Raw genomic sequence first — 12,055 nt, 5'->3', positions numbered from 1 at the left:
AGCTCTAAAAACATGTTTTACAAAGGAGACATCCCCACAATGTTGTTTATTCGGGAGTTACTATATTTGTGGGGACATTTTCTCAAATTGATAGGCCGCACATTGATTGTAATACATGCCCACACACACATACACACACAAATACAATGCAGATACACACATACACACAGTACAGATGCACACGTACACATTCACAGCAGGTACAAACAAAATCTTTCAAGTTTTGCCCACGGCACTTTGATGCCTAGTTAGTCTGAAAAGATTATTCTCCCCAGAAACGTGCCTCCTAAGTGAGTGTAATTCCTCTGGGCAGAAAGCTGCTGTCGGAGGGGATACAATGAGATTGGGACTGGCAGTTTAAAACAGCTGCCAAATTGAATGCATTTATCAAAATCTGACATCTCAGATCCATCCACCAAAAAAAAAACAGTTTATTTGTAAATTGATACTAATAGTGAACATACATTGTTTGGCCTCTTTGATGCTTTTCCTTGTAGTAGGCAAATTTATTCTTATCAGATTTTCATTATTCAAAAAACAAAACAAAACAAAAAGCTAACAAAATAAAAAGATATTGCACAGGGCACCTGACTGTATTAAAAAGGTACAAAAATACAAAACAATGCTGATGTATGTATTGTTTTTCTTTCTTCTTGCTTGTGTAGCAGTAACACACAGGTATGGTGTATTTCATAGTTACAATGGTGTAGCACATAGAGGAAATGGGTCCAAGTCAGTGGGTATGCTACACTTGCAAAACATATCAAGCAGTTGTATTCCTTTCTGAAAGTGAAGCGCAAAATTGGGGTCAGATAAAATATAAATGAAAACCACCACGGAAGAGACTGTCAACAATGGCTGTCAACATTGTCAACAATGAAAGGGCATCTATTGTAAATTAACAAAATTCTGATTATTTATTTTTTTGCTAGTTTTTATGAGAAGTACTGGTTTAATGACAGCAAACTGTCCAGTGGCACATTTCATCTGTAACTATATAATGCTAAATAGAGGTAAAAAAAAAAAAAAAAGTAAATACAACTAAAAATTATATAAATATATAAATAAATAAATAAATAAAATAAATAAACTTTGTAAATTCATTGACCATTCTCAACGTCTTCAATTGAAGGTTTTGTTTCATTTTTTTTTTTTTTTAAGTTATCTACAGAATTAACAGTTTATGGCAGCAACCCTCCTTGCACACATACTCTGTCCTGCCACACACACAGACACTGCCAATGTGCCTGAAGCCTGTCCTGGAGGGAGCAGACTGTGGTCTCCATCACCAGTATCTGGAGACTGCCTGGAAAGGTGCCAGTTTGCCCCATTTGTGAGAATGTGTTTGTCAGGTGGCCAGCTGCTCATGAGAAGCTGAGTTGAAACCTGTCAAAATGAATTTGATAGTTTGAGGGGACTTACTGTAATGGCCAGCCACAGCTAGACCCGCGGCCAAAGGAGTGTTGCCAATCCATTAAGCCTCGCAGCTTCCCTTTCCAGACTGTAGGGTTTGATCTAGCAGTTACAGAACCATGAGTTATCCCCACCTAGTTATTTAAAAACGTATAACCCAGTTGGATTTAGTTCTATTATGCTTTAACTTTCGTAGAGTGAGATGACAGTGTTTGCAATCACCATGGGTGGTTGTGGGTTCTGTTGTTGTACAGAGTTATTATCACTTTTCTGTAAATCTGCCATCACCTGGCATTGAGCTGCTTTGAGCTTTTCTGGAGAATCCTAAGTGCCGGGACTGAACAGACTGAATTGAATCCTCATTTCATTCAAATCATTTGGCTGTGACCTTTCAACTCTGTCAGCCCCATCTACTCACAGAGTAGAGAGAGTAGCTCTTATTTTTATCAATATTAATCATAGTTGCATGGGCTTTACTACAGTTTGAAATGCTTTTACCAGTGCACACCACAATAGATTTTGTTAAGGGTCTGCATAAGCAATACAAAGTCAGGGCAGTTTGCACATGTTTAATCTGATCCGAGTACAGTTTTTGGAATGGTTATTTAATGTTTATACACATTCAGCTTGCCTTTGATGCTATTAGAAAGGCATGCTGGGATTCTTACTAAACCCCAGAAAAGACCAGCTTTGCAAAACTTTATTATAATGAAGCATGGGGCTCCCTCGATGAGCATTTATTAAATATGACAGGTCTATGGTTGCCTGAAAGTGGAGATTGTTTGGACTATTGAAACATAACCTGGAGTTTAGTTGACGTATATATATTTATTTTCCCCCTTAGCCCGAGAGAAGAATTTAGTTTTTTGGCAGCTGATTGTAGTCGGGGGCTGGGGAGGGAGCGATTCATCATTGTTAAGGGACCTGTCGGAGGGTTCGTTTGCTGAGGTCAGCTGATCTGGCCCCTTTGGTGTTGGAGTGGGAGCAGGCGAGAGCTCGTACTCCAGTAATTGAGGCTATGAAAAATGATGGGAGGAAAAAAGCTATCTTCTCTGGCTGGCTGTGAGGGCTGCCATCACTGCCTGGGAGAAGTTATTATGTTAAGGCTGAAGATGCCGCTTTCCTGTTTTTATCAGCAGCTTTCTTAACTCATTCCACTCCAACACAGAACAATGCCATCGTAGGATTTTCCAAAACTATCTGTGGTTCAAACGAGGGTAAAAACAAAACACACAATGGCATAACTTTGTCTACTTGACTTTTTACCTCAGAATCTGTAATTGAATGTTTTACAAGTTGTAGGTGGTGTAAGAAAATCCTGTTTAAGCTGCAATGGTTTTATTTAAACCTTGATCTGCTGTATACAGCTTGATAAATCAGTAAACACATCCCCCAAAAGCATTCCCTAGACATCATGAAATATCAATATCCAGATGGCCTCACATTTGCTATCACCTAAACGCAATCAGCTTGTCAGAAAACTGAGACATGAACCTTATGATTGAGAAATCATACACTGGTGTTTTTAACACTGCTAGTCACAACATTTTAGATAAGACACTGTATATAAGTATCATTAATTAAATGTATTTTTTAAAAGTTGTATCAGAATCGACAGTTTCAATGAGCAGCCGAAGGGAAGTGGTTGCTAACTGATTCCTTCTAAAGTGCTGCATTAATCCGAATATGACAATTTTATTATCAAGACTTGTTCCAGCCTGAGCCCTAAGAACAGGATAATAAGCATATGTGAGTTTGTATTGGAAGGCTATATCTCCCCTAGTATTCCCTGCCATGTGTAGTATTGTAGCACAGGACTGTGACAGTGTTGACTACCCAGTTTAATATCGCATTACTGTATGTGCGTATGATTCTGTATTCTTGTTTCTGCATGGATCATTATATGCCTTGCTTACTATTTTAGCAAAAACCTTCTGAAAAGACTGAAAAAATATACAAAGTGAGGTGGGGAAGGATATCAGTGCTGCACAGACTTCAGTCACAATGATTCACCAATGGGCTTCAGAGCACAGGGAAACCCTAATTCTGTTTCCTATTTCCTCACAATCAGCCTTAAGGCTTTATTTGTTCAGAACCAATGTGTCCTGGAGTAGTAAACCTGGTAAATCGTGATCTAACAGAAACAACAAAGAATGACAGAGAGCACCGATAACACCATAAATAAGATATTGACTATTTGGAATAAAAAGTATCCCTTTAAATTATGGGTTTATACTGCGTTAACCATGTTCAGATTAGAAAATAAATATTAAATAAGCATGGGAACATACCCAGGTATTTGTTTTTCTCTACTACTGTATGTATAAAAAGGTTCAACAAAAAGAAATGGGTACAAACAGCATTTCCCTTTGTTTTTGAAAAGCCCTGCCCTTTGTAAACGGTGCTACGGTGTGTACTGTTCCATACTCCTCAGACAACGTGCTTTCAGAGGTTAATTCCACCCTGGCTCTCCGATAAGAGATTCTAATGATAACTGGGAGTCACTATATTACAGTATTGATTGCGTTTGCTTTCTGTGATGTTAAAGCATAACGCTCTGATTGCTGGCACTTAACCCGACAGGAATCCGATACTCCCTTCCCCCTGGTAAGTGTGGGTAGAGGAAAGAACTCACATTTTGACACCCTTCTTTGAAACAATCACCTCCCCTTTGTTAACCTTGTCTATGACTACTGGAGACTAGTGCAAGAGGCACTGGGTATTAGCTTACTCGGGATCTGCATTCGGGTTTGTTCATCTGCAGCAGTGTGCATGTGTGCGTTTAAAAATAAAAAGGGGCTACTAAACGCTTGCGTATAAATTTCTACAAGACTTCTCAATCTAGGCACACAAAGACGAATACTATGGAAGGAAAGCTATAATTAATAATAATAATAATAAATAATAATAATAATAATAAATAATAATAATAATAATAATACTTGTTATTATTATAATTAGACATTCCATCCACCAATCTAAATAAATATGTAAATTAGAGATGTGTTTAAAATAACAATAAAGGCACTGTTTATCCATTTGTAATCTCAATAAACCCTGATTTATCAGTAATTACCTTAGTATTTAAAATTGTCTGTATGTTAGCACTACATGGTTTTATTGCTAAATTCTAATCACGTCAGTCCCATAGTAATCACAGCACCTCCGTTGCTGGCATTATTATCAAAAAGAATAGTTTCCTTTCTAAAGTATACAGTACTTTAGAGTCATTCTCTGATATTATAATATAACTTTTATATTAAATATATTAAGAAATACAGAAACATGTGTATTGGATGCAAAATTTTAATGTACAGTCATGGCCAAAAGTTTTGCATCACCCTATAGAATTAATGAAATCTGCTGAATAATGTTACGTTAACATATTGAGTTATCGCTTTGTAGTTTTCCATAAAAATTGAAAAATTTGACATTTTGAAATCTAACCTGAAACACTGTACTAATATCATGGCTTCTGGTGCACTTTTGCAAATTTTAGGTGATGCAGAACGTTTGGCTATAGCTGCACAGCAGGCCATTCTCCATCTGGGCAAATAACTCTTGCATTTATTGTATTTACTAAACTTAAATATGTATGTATTTATGTATGTATTTGTGTATTTATTTTTTTTGCTTTCGTATCTATCCCAGCGTAAACTCTCCACCCTTTGGACCTGTGTCTGTCCGTTCACAATTAGGGCCTTTGATCCAGAGCTGTGTCTGTCACACAGAGGGCCGGTATTGTTTTATTTCATTTCAGGCTCCACAGGGCCACACAGTACCTTTTGTTTGCAGGTTAAGCAGAAGCATTCTCTCAGTAGCATTGGTGGTTGGCTGCAGTCTTGGAAAGAAAGCAGAGCGATTTGGCAGTGAACTGGGCATCGTTACTTTAAAGACACTCAGCATTATTGCGTCTGCCACGTCTGTCATTGTCTAATGAAAATAAAATAAGAGGCGGCCGTTGCAATAATATAAACATGCCATCAGTGGTCGGCACGGAGACAGCCAGAGGGCCCAAGGCGGGGTGTCACAGGAGCAGCAGCGAGACATTAAGTAACTTCTGTTTCCTAATGGAGATTAATGAATTCTGTGCTAGCCAGAGGCAGAGGGGGAGCTGCATTGCCTCTGCAAGCTTGTACGTGGAAGGAAGACGTTGGCAGCGCCAGGCCGTGACAGATTGCCTGCTCCTTGTGGATGGCAAAGCGCTTCATAACGTCTCTTTCCAGAGGGGACTGTGATGATCCAGACTGTGCAACAATGCTATGTAAACCCCCGGACTTAGCATAGGGCTCTGTGTAAAGACAAGCGCACACAAAAAGCATGGTGGTACAGTACTTCCCAACAGAGTAGCACTGAGAAGGTATTAGCTCCAAAGGAAACACTTTCAATTGTCCCTTTTAAGCTTCGGCACTGGATTAGTTTTGCTTTCGAGTCCCAGGAAACTTCACTGTGTAGATCAAGGCTTGAGTCCTACAACTTGTGTCAGGATTTTTTTTTACTACTGTTACTTAATTTTAGGTCTTAGTCAAGCACAGCTGTATAATTAGCTGCAAATCCTTTGAAATAAAATGTGCCATTTCTTTTATCAGGAGCATCTCGTATGACAAATTCATTAAAACCGTAGCATAATTTCTGATTCAGAAATGAATTTTCTTTTTAGTTTTGTTCTTATATATTCCCCATCTATTCCTAGATTTCTTCAAAGCTACATCATGAGAAGTTTTGTTGTTGTTTAATAACCTCACATATATGGGGTGCCATGTGTAAAGAAAAACCAAAAAAAAGCATTAATATTTTTTCCAGGTTTAACTTAAATCGTGTATTTTTCCCCCTGATTTATAAATGTTGTGAAAATAAATGAAAAAAATTAATAAATGTGTACATTCAGATATAATTTAAAAATCTAGTTACAAGATTTAACATTTAGCGAAATATTTAACTAAATCTTAAATCTCTTAACTAGATTTAACATTTAGCTAAATATTTAACTGGCCAGCTAAATCAGGAGTTTGTACGCAAATGAGCTCTGCCTGTTTTGTGCTTTCACGCAATTTGATTGGCTTTGTAATGCTTAAATTTGCATATTTCCAGAGTAGTATTACAAGAGCCAATCAAATCGTGTGAAACAACAAAGCGGATGGAGCTCATTTGCATACAAACTCCAGATTTAGCTGGCCAGTTAAATATTTAGCTAAATGTTAAATCTTATAACTAGATTTATAAATTATGTCTGAATGCACACATTTAAAAGAAAAAATTATCTAATTTCACAACATTTATAAAAATGGGGAAAAATACAAGATTTAAGTAAAATAATAATGCTTTTTTTTTTTTTTTACACATGGCACCCCATACACACAGGACCAGCTTTCAAATATATTTAGTTTACACCAAAAAGCAATATATAGATTTTTGTTCAAGAAAAAAAACAACTTTTAAACCAGTAGCAAACAATAGTTTTATAACCATTACAGGCAAAATGTCCACCTACAAAAAAAAAAAAAAATCTTAAAAAAATATATTGGATGCAAAGTCCATGATGACACTGACCCATAGTGTGTTATTTTTATTTATTTATTTATTTATTTATTCTTTAACCAGAAATAACCCAATTAAGACCGAGGCCTCGTTTACAAGAGAGAGCAGTCATTTCACATTATAAAAAAAAAACACACATCATCACTCTAGAAAACAGAATCAGACATTCAATCTGGGATCAGAAACATTTACACTTTGATAATTCTTGGAAGCGACTCATTAAAATAAGTGTAATATTAGTCATTGTTCTACTTTAAGCTGATACATTTGCGCTATTTCTCTGATGCACTTTCATACCCGGATATTCTGCTCCAGACTATTCACTGAAACGGGCTGTGTAACTAAATGCTGATCAACCAACACAGGACCGTTACGCTTTCCCTGGCCATAACAAGGCTCCCACATGGTACCCCTTGGGTGATTGAAACGTTGAGTGGCAAGCCCATGTGCTTATTATGTTAATATCGATTCACATGTGTTGTTACATTGCAACGACGCGTAATCGAGCCCCTTAACAGAACCAGTATTGAAGCAGAGCACCAGTTCTTACTCGGCTCCTTTGTTCATTGAAGTAGGTGCAGTGTCAAAGCAGTAGCTGTTTGAGAAACCCTGTTACAAAGGCTGGGCTGGAGCTCTTAGCAGTGCCCAGCTAGTAGTTGTGGAATCCTTTACTAAGCGTTTTCTTTCTAAGATTCTCTTTAAGATTGAGGGGGTTATTCAATCAAAATGTGCAGCAGAAATGTACATTTTCACTCATGCACACATTTTCTAGGTGTGTCCTCCTACAGGTCAGTTTGAGTAACGCCATAAAACACCATAAATAACACAGGTATATTTTGATTGAATGTAGCCCTACATATCTTCAATCGTGATGCTTTAACTGCTGTGTTTGTGGAATTCATATATAGTAAATATGGACTGGAGAGGAGGACTATAGTGGAAAAGTATTGACCAGAGGGAAGACTATTGTTACCGGCCGGGGGGCTGTAATGCCTGAAGCTGCAGGCACCCTGGAGGTAACAATATTTAATATACGAATCAGTCAAAATAATAAACGAGGCAAGTTTGGGTAGTAAATATGACCAGGGCCAGATTAATGCATAGGTAAACTAGGCATGTGCCTAGGGTCTGAACTCAAGGGAGGGGGACCCAAAACGGTTATGTTTTTACATATACAGATTTACGCCTAAACTGGAAAACACTTCACTCACTGACATTCGAACCGACGCATGTATCTCAAAATCTAATTGTTCTGACTGGTGTTACGCAGATTTCTGTTCTCTATAGAATTCTGTGTGCCCACATGATTCCCTGCCTTTGCAGATAGTTTTTCAAAGATCGCTGGACGCACAATATTTCTGAGCCTCGCTGTGTTTTCAAGCACTACCATTTAATTCTGCTGCAGACTGCAACAAATATTGTAAACAAGACAAAACTAATTATGTGGCAAAATAAACTAGCACATAACACCACTAGCTGTCTAGATACCCTTGATTAAAGTAACCTTATAAAACATAATTATTACTTTAAAACACATTTTAATTTTTTTACATGTAAATACTGTTCAGGAACATCAAGCATTCACGTCTTTGACAAAAATGCAGCTGTGTCGGGTTGGAATCAAGGGTACCAAATTCTATAATGTACAGAAATCTACCACATGTGACACCTGAGCTTGTATGCCAAAACATTGGCGATTTCTCTGCTCTCCTGGAGAAAAGGGCATTTTATTTAATGAAGCGAGTCAAAACCCACGGATCAACAACAAAAAAAAGCCAAGGGGTTATTATGGAGCTACCGTTAGTGAACAAAAGTTTGAGCACCCTATATATTACCTTTTTCAACTTCATGTGGTGTTCCTTGTTTCTTTGAATGATTACCTTTTAATTCACAAACTCACAAAAAGTCATTATCAAGCTGTGATACATGAGTTAACGTAGACTTCAGTATTTTCTGGTTTTATTATAAAATATATTTAGCACATCCCCTACAGTTTAATTTTCTATCAGATTCAATCATTCGTTCATAATAACACAGAATTATACCTGTTGTGAAAGGGTGGAGCTAGGCTTGCCACCTGTCCAGGTCTGAAAGCTTTTGATTCCAAATCATCATTAGCACTTTTTATAGGAACAAAACCAATAACAATTCTTAAAAAATAATTAAAAAAAAGACTTATAAGCATGTATAAGTTGATTCATTCAGATTTTTTACCTATACTTATTTATCATTCACAGGATGTCAGTTCGTCCAGTACTACATGCTTCCAGAGCATCCACACTTTCTATAGCATCTGGTTCGGTTAGGATTAGGGTTATGTGTAGAGGCTCAGGAAATTGTTCTGAAACAGCTCTAAGTGTTCTATGGTATGTAGAGTGCATCAGGGTATACAGTCCACACGGTTAGCCCTTGAGATGCAACATCTCTCCCAAATGAGCTCTTTAGTAAACCCTGGCATTCTTTTAAACAGTTCTCATTCTCCATGATTGGGCAAATAAACTAAATTGTTAAATGATTATATCCAATTCTGTAGGTACAATTTTTACTTTTGACCCCCACATACACTATATGACTTCACTGTGTATCTTCCTGCACCCCCACTGCACTACATTATACAGTGCATCCTGTAGGCACACAGAGGTATATGTGCTGTGGGATCACGGTCTTTGATTAAAAGCCTTGTCATTTTTCTTGTCAGTCCATAGCGAAACGTATAATGTAATGTGTTCCCAACAGTTTGTGTGGCATACAGCCATAATTATTTATATCCTGCTGTATCTTTGCAGTGTGTCTTTCCTAGTTGATCAGCATCATTAAAATGTTGTGGTAACGCTTAAATAACGTCTGTTAATGCTGACACTCTGCTTGTATTTTCAAGACTAACTGCTTCCTAACCAATTTCAGACAGTGCCGGATAATAAAGGGTTGAGATGCTGGTGAATTCAAAAACCATTAATCTTCCCGTACAGCACCTTGTAATTAAACACCCAGCTGCATATTAATTTGTGCATGCATCATGGATGACTTTTTCCATAAGGGAGGAATATTAATGGTTGCTTTTTGTTTTAAATAACAAGGAGAATATCCTGTTATGACATATCTCATTTAACACAGCTCTAGTGAGCTATAAGCTGCATATGAATATTAAAAAAACAACAGTAGCAGCAGGCAGCAGTGATGGTAAAACAGACAATTGAGTGGAATGATAAAGCTGGGTAGAACTGTAGGCACTGCTGTGTAATTCACAAGCCCGGTCAATTCAGCAAATAGGAAAATTAGAGATAATCAGAGGTTCTTTTTCATGAGATGGGTGTCACGCTCGGGGAAGCCTGTAATTTTCACAATGCAATAATGATGGGGTAGCACTCTCCCCAGCTGCTAGCAGCCAGCTCTTCACCACAGACTCTCACACTGTGCAATGCACCAGAGAATTCCAGCAGGGGCTCCCATAGCATCAGAACCATGCCTAGTAGAAACTCTCATTGCACCATATTAATGCACGCTCCTGAACCATGTTTCAGAATTAAATGTGGGCTTGGATCACTCTTATACCGGCTTATACAAATATTCTTTCTCTTCACCCTTTAACTCTATTGGTGTGGCATTGCCAACAGCAACTCAATATTACAAAAACAATTTGGTGCCTCCATGACAGTGGAAATAATCCCCTATCTGGGTGTCTGCTGCTTGACACACCTGTGTGTACTATATGTAGTGTCAGATGATGTTTTGCTCAGAAGTAAAAGGGATATCTATTAGGAGGGTTGCCAGGGAGTCTATCACATCATAAAGGTCACCTGCAACATTCATCACCTATAGTGATTCTGTCACAGCTGAGACAGCTTAGCGATGCTCTACCCCCACCCATAGCGCTCTGTACAGAACAGGCTGTCAAAGTGCGTTAAAGCAAGGAGGCCTTCAAATAAAAAAAAGCATTGTTAATATAAGATTCTTATAAAGCCCTGTTCATATTGGACAGAAATGCTGGCACAACATGGCTATCATGCTGGCGTTTGTGCAAGTATGAACAACCAATGCCTGCATTGATACCTGCAATTGAGCCAACACTTCCCGAAGCGAATGCTGACGTTCGACCAATGTGAACGGTGTTACCCGGCATTGTGTGTATTCAAGGTGGCTAAAAATTAACCACATGACTAAAATCAGTTTAGTCAAATTCAAAACCTACAAGAAGAATTTAATTTTTGTATATGACATGGAACAAGCAGCTTGTAGTAGAAATAATATAAAGCCAACCATGTACCCACAGTCCATTGTGCCATAATTTGAAGTCGACGCATTTTCTGCATACATGATAGTCATGTCAAAAACAGATGACTCATAAATTGCTGTTGCAGAGTTAATGTATGTAACTGAGATTAATCTGTTTTCTCTGTAAATCTTATTTATTCATATTATATATGCATTTTTTAACTTTATTAATGTGGAGTAGTTTGTGTAGATTCTACATGTAAAGTCTAATTTGAAAGCGTCGTGGAGTACGCTCAGGTGCCAGCAAAATGAAAACTTTGCAGGGGTGAACACTTCTGCAAACCACTGTATATAATAGTGCTCAACATAGCCAGATCATTATTATGTGCCATATTTACATGTGTGGCAACGAAGAAACAGTTTGTTTCCATAGAAATAGAGTTGTAAGGTATGCCTCGCGCAAGAATGCATGCATGTATATGAATAATGTATTGCTGTGTTTTACCTGCCTAATGCCAGCATTTGCACTTGATGTGAACTGCCTGTTGTGACTAAAAATACCGTCTTTGATGCTGGGTAAAGACCCATTCTTTTAATATGAACATGCCTTAAAATGCCGTACCACTTTTCTGTGCCATGCTTTTGTCTTCTAGGTGTCTTTCGCCTCCAATAAATATAAAGATTGTTGTATTGGCATCACACTTATATGGCACGAGCAGCGTTTGTTTACTGCTGTTAGTGCTTATTGCTGCTATTGGCTTCTTGTAGACTATTGCAATACATTTTGTACTTTCTTTGATTACATGCTGTTAAATAAAACATCTAAATTATGTTCATATAGTTTATTTTTAATTTTATTATGTTTCAATCTTAAAATTCTAGGTGATGCAAA

The 12,055-nt window shown here is 37.6% G+C and overlaps 1 protein-coding gene across 9 annotated transcripts in view; it reads left to right on the top strand.

The window, feature by feature from the left end:
* Window positions 1-12,055, top strand: part of LOC121299101 (transcription factor COE3-like) — a 161,706-nt gene that overhangs the window by 131,737 nt on the left and 17,914 nt on the right. The gene's annotated exons all lie outside the window — the stretch shown is intronic.

This window comes from Polyodon spathula, chromosome 1, assembly GCF_017654505.1.
Source record: "Polyodon spathula isolate WHYD16114869_AA chromosome 1, ASM1765450v1, whole genome shotgun sequence".
Taxonomy (NCBI): domain Eukaryota; kingdom Metazoa; phylum Chordata; class Actinopteri; order Acipenseriformes; family Polyodontidae; genus Polyodon; species Polyodon spathula.
Note: the sequence above shows the minus strand (reverse complement) of the source record. Positions and strands in the feature narration are given on the sequence as shown.